General features: G+C 49.4%; 1 pseudogene; it reads right to left on the bottom strand.

Annotated features, from left to right (window-relative positions):
* Window positions 1-215: 215 nt before the first annotated feature.
* Window positions 216-439, bottom strand: LOC139280403 (U2 spliceosomal RNA; annotated as a pseudogene).
* Window positions 440-5573: the final 5134 nt, after the last annotated feature.

The raw sequence follows: 5573 nt of genomic DNA, 5'->3' as shown, positions 1-5573 counted from the left end.
TTTTCTGGTTTTATTTTGGATTTCCAGCGACAGTTTTTTTACTTTTTGTTTGCATTGCGGGGCGGAATTTCAAATTCTTACCATTGCATTTTGTGTTTTTTTTTTAAAATTCGTAGCCAATCGTTCCAATTCTTTGTCAAATCACAAACGCCAGAGGTTACCTTGGGCCCATTCAAGGATCACTCTGCGCCAATGCTCTTAGCCAAAAGGCCTAGAGCCACTGCACCGTTCCTGGAAGTACTGCAATACCAGGTTTGTGCCATGGAGGTGGATGGGTCAGGTCCCCCACACACCTCCGTGGAGGTGGATGGGTCAAGCCACCCCACCCACCTCCTATTTCCAAAAAAGCATAGGAGAACCACCTTCCTGATCCAGGGAGAAGGTTACTCCCCTGTCAGGTCAGCTACGCATGATCTTAGCCAAAAGGCCGAGCATTTTGTGTTTGTCCCAGCTATACATGTCCAAGTGTACTGCACAAGCAGCATCCTGAGCACGTCCCTTCTTCCCCTTTAGAACATTTGATGTACTGCTAGGTAGAAGGTTGCTCTTAAGATATCCTCGTACATGAGGAACGCTGTTATGTATGTAAACACTATCAAAGTGTAAGACTTGCCACCTATGATCCTCCTGGGCAACTTTAAATCCAGAGTTAGAAAGGACACAGACCTCGGGGGAGGTGTGATCGGCAGAGAGAGGGTAGGGAAAACCAACTCCAATGGTACCTTCCTCCTGACGAAATGCTTAGAACATGGTCTTGTCATAACCAACACCTTGTTTCGTCAGCGAGACAAGTTCGACGCCTCGCTCCAAGCATTGGCATCGGTGAGACTACGTCATCGTCCGAGCGAGGGAACACAAGGACGTGCGCATCACCCACGCCATGACAGGAGCTGATGACCCAAGGTTCACCTGCACACCCTGGGCAAGCAGGTATAAAAGGCAGACTACCATGCTGCCTCCTCACTCTGGAGTTACAATAAAGAGACCAAGGTCACAACAGTTTGAGATTAAGATGTGCAGTCTTGTGAAGTTATTCTAAACATAACAATTGGTGACGAGTAACAGATCACGAACTTACACGCAGTTATGGCTGCCGTTGGTATTCTTGAGAGATTTGTTGAGAGTGATGATTGGGAAGCCTTCATTGAGCATCTTGACTAGTACTTCGTGGCCAATGAAGTGGAAAAAGAAGAAACCGTGACCAAGCGCAGGGCGATTCTCCTCACCGTTTGCGGATCCACGATATATGGCCTCATCAAAAATCTGCGAGCACCGACGAAACCAAAGGAGAAGATATATGAAGAGCAGTGCACGCTGGTTCGGGAACACCTCAAGCCGAAGGAGAGCATCTTGATAGCCAGGTATCGCTTTTATATGCACCACCGCTCCGAGGGCCAGGATGTGGCGAGCTTTGTCGCCGACCTAAGGTGCCTTGCAGGACCGTGCATATTTGCTGGATTTTTGAGGGAAGTGATGCGGGACTTTTTTGTGCATGAAATCGGCCACGAGGTCATTCTTCGCAAACTGCTGTCTGCCGAATCCCTAGATCTGAGCAAGGCCATCACGATAGCCCAGGCTTTTATGTCCACGAATGATAACACCAAACAGATATCATTGCAACATCGGAACTCACCGGCAAGTACTGTGCATAAAATAACGCCTTCAGCAGGCAGAACTGTACATGGCAGGGTCTACACGCCCGCAGAGGCCAGACCTAGGATGACTCAGAGCCCGCCGTGGGGCGTGAATGCAAATCCATTAGCACCATGTTAGCGCTGTGCCCATCAATGTTGATTCAAGGTCTACGTCTGCAAGGGCTATGGAACAATGGGGCACCTCCAGCGAATGTGCAGACGTGCTGCGATTCACCACATGGCAGAGTCGGCAAAAGATGACCGATCCTGCGCGGATCACGCTGAATGAGTAAGAAAGGCAACTCAACCTGAGGCTGAAGAGGAAGTGTATGGGGTACACATCTTCACCACCAAAAGCCCTCTGTTAATGTTAAAAGTCAAATTAAACGGCATTCCAATTTCCATGGAATTGGACACGGGGGCGAGTCAGTCAATTATGAGCCAGAAGGCTTCTGAGAAGCTGTGGTAAAACAAGGCACAAAGGTCAAAACTAAGCCTGATCCACACCAAGCTGTGCACTTATACCAAAGAGCTCATACCAGTCATTGGCACTGTGGCAGTGAGGATATCGTACGATGGAGCTGTGCATGATTTACCACTATGGATTGTACCAGGCGATGGCCCAACGCTGTTCGGCAGAAGCTGGCTAGGAAAGATCCGATGGAACTGGGTCAACATCAAAGCACTGTCTTCGGAGGATGACGCCTCGTGCGCCCATGTGCTAAACAAATTCCCGTCGTTATTTGAGCCAGGCATCGGCAACTTCACAGGCGCCAAAGTGCAGATCCATGCACGACCCGTTCATCACAAGGCCCAAGCGGTTCCATACATGATGCGAGAAAAAGTCAAGATCGAGCTGGACAGACTTCAACGAGAGGGGATCATATCGGCAGTTGAGTTCACCGAGTGGGCCAGTCCAATTGTGCCGGTGTTGAAGAGCGACAGGACGGTCAGAATCTGCGGAGACTACAAGGTAACGATCAACCGAGTCTCGTTACAGGACCAGTACCCACTACCCAAAGCAGATGACCTGTTTGCAACACCAGCAGGGGGGAAGTCATTCACCAAGCTGGATCTAACCTCTGCTTACATGACACAGGAGCTGGCTGAACCTTCGAAAACATTGACGTGCATCAACACCCACAGAGGACTGTTCATATACCACAGATGCCCCTTTGGGATTCACTCGGTGGTGGCCATCTTCCAGAGGAACATGGAGAGTCTGCTGAAATCAGTTCCATGCACCATGGTTTTCTAAGACAACATCTTGATCACTGGCTGCAACACCACCGAACACTTGCACAATCTGGAAGAGGTTCTCAAGCGACTGGACAGAGTGGGGCTCCAAATGTGTTTTCCTGGTGCCAGAGGTCGAATTTCTGGGGAGAAAGATTGCGGCGGACGGCATCAGACTCATGGACTCCAAGATAGAGGCCATCAAGAATGCACCCAGACCACAGAATGTGAAGAGCTGCGTTCATTCCTGGGACTCCTCAACTATTTTGGTCACTTTCTACTGGGGTTGAGCACTTTGCTGGAACCATTGCATTTATTGCTACGCAAGGGTGATGGCTGGGTTTGGGGTAATCTCAAGAGACAGCCTTTAATAAGGTCAGAAACCTGCTCTGTTCTAACAAGTTACTTGTATTGTATGAAAACATTTAGAACTATCTTGTGATGCATCTTTGTATAGGGTTGGTTGTGTATTACAGCAAACCAATGTGTCAGGCAAACTGCAATCGGTTGCAAATGCGTCCAGAAGCTTATCTAAGGCTGAAAGAGCCTACAGTATGGTTGAGAAAGAAGCATTAGCATGCGTATACGGGGTTAAGAAAATGCACCAATACCTATTTAGGCTCCGGTTCGAGCTCGAAACTGACCACAAGCTGCTCATTTAGTTGTTCTGATAAAGCAAAGGTATTAACACCGATGCTTCATCCCGCATCCAAAGATGGGCACTAACGTTACCTGCGTATGACTATGTAATCCGCCACAGACCAGGCACAGAGATTTGCGCTGACGCCCTCAGTCGGCTACCATTGCCCACCACCGGCGTGGAAATGGCGCAACCAGCAGACTTGCTCCTTGTAATGGATGCTTTTGAGAGCGAGGGGTCACACGTCACGGCTCGCCAGATCAGGTCCTGGACTAATCAGGACCCGGTGCTATCACTAGTAAAAAGCTGCAACCTCAGTGGGAGCTGGTCGGTGGTCCCAGGAGAAATGCAAGACGAAATTAAGCCGTTCCACCGATGCAAGGATGAAATGTCCATCCATTCGGACAGCCTCCTATGGGAGAATCGTGTAGTTTTGCCAAAAAAAGGCAGGGAAATGTTTATACGCGACCTTCACAGTACCCACCCAGGCATAGTCATGATGAAGGCTATCACCAGGTCGCACGTTTGGTGGCCTGGCGTTGACTCGGAGTCATACGTACACCAATGTAACACTTGCTCACAGTTGAGCAATGCACCAAGGAAGGCCCCACTAAGTCTGTGGTCATGGCCCACATAGATTTCGCTGGCCCTTTTCTAGAAAGATGTTCCTAATAGCAGTGGACGCTTACTCTAAATGGATTGAATGTATAATAATGTCGTCATGTACGTCCATTGCCACCATTGAAAGCCTCCGGGCCATGTTCGCCACTCATGGTTTGCCCGACGTCCTTGTTAGTGACAATGGACCATGCTTCACCAACTCGGAATTCAACGAGTTCATGACCCGCAATGGCATCAAGCATAAGAACATAAGAACATAACGGGTAGTCCAAACGATAAAACAGAGCTTGAAACGTGTGATGGACGGTTCCCTGCAGACCCAGTTATCTCAGATTATGCTCAGCTACTGCACCGATCCCACTCGCTTACCGGGGTTCCCCCTGCAGAATTGCTAATGAAGAGAGCACTCAAAATCAGGCTCTCCTTTGTCCACCCGGATCTCAATGATCATGTAGAAACCCGGCGTCACTGGCATAATGAGTACCACGATTGCGCGGCTGTATCACGTGACATTGAGGTCAATGACCCTGTGTTTGTTCTTAATTATGGTCATGGTCCCAAATGGGTTGCTGGCACTGTGTTAGCCAAGGAGGGGAATAGAGTGTTTGTTGTCAAATTTTTGATTGGTCAAACGTTCAGAAAGCACTTGGATCAGACCAAACTTCAGTTCACTGACAACCAAGAACAGTTTGAAGAGGACATTACCATCATTGATCCACCCACACACACCCAACCAGCAATCGACCTCGCGGTCAACCACGAAGATGAACCCACCATGCCCGACAGTCCAATCAGACCAGCCGCGCTGCCGTGCAGCAATGATCCGACTGACTCACCCATGCCAGGACTTCAACTTAGGCGGTCGACCCAGGAACGCAGAGCCCCAGATCACTTTGTAAATAACTTGTACATAAGACTTGGGGGTGGGGGGGAAATTATGTTATGTATGTAAACATGACCAAAGTGTAAGACTTGCCACCAGGGGGCGCACCTGTGGAGACCCAAGGGTCACCTACACACCCTGGTCAAGCAGGTATAAAAGGCAGACTACCATGCTGCCTCCTCAATCTGGAGTTACAATCAAGAGACCAAGGTCACAACAGTTTTAGCTTAAGGTGTGCAGTCTTGTGGAGTTATTCTAAACGTAACAAACGTTATACAAGTTTTTATTAGATCTGGCATTGAGGCAGACTCCGGCTATCTGTGGTTGGGAGTTGTGATGATTTAGGGTGCATTTACACTGAAAATTGAGAGCTGGTGTGAGTACAGGTTGTACCTCTCCAGTCCGGGATTCTTTGGTCCGGCATCATTCCCAGCGGGGGTCGCGACCCCGCGCTGTGTCCTGGGGCTGGCTGCTCCTCTTCTCCCTGCTGCCTCCGGTGTTCCCTCCTTAGTTGGGTTGACGTGGCGAGGGAGCGAGGAGCCTAGCGGCTGACTGAGGC

This window comes from Pristiophorus japonicus, chromosome 14 (genome assembly GCF_044704955.1).
Source record: "Pristiophorus japonicus isolate sPriJap1 chromosome 14, sPriJap1.hap1, whole genome shotgun sequence".
Classification (NCBI taxonomy): Eukaryota; Metazoa; Chordata; class Chondrichthyes; family Pristiophoridae; genus Pristiophorus; species Pristiophorus japonicus.
The sequence above is the reverse complement of the archived record's forward strand: the minus strand, read 5'-3'. Positions and strand labels throughout refer to the sequence as shown.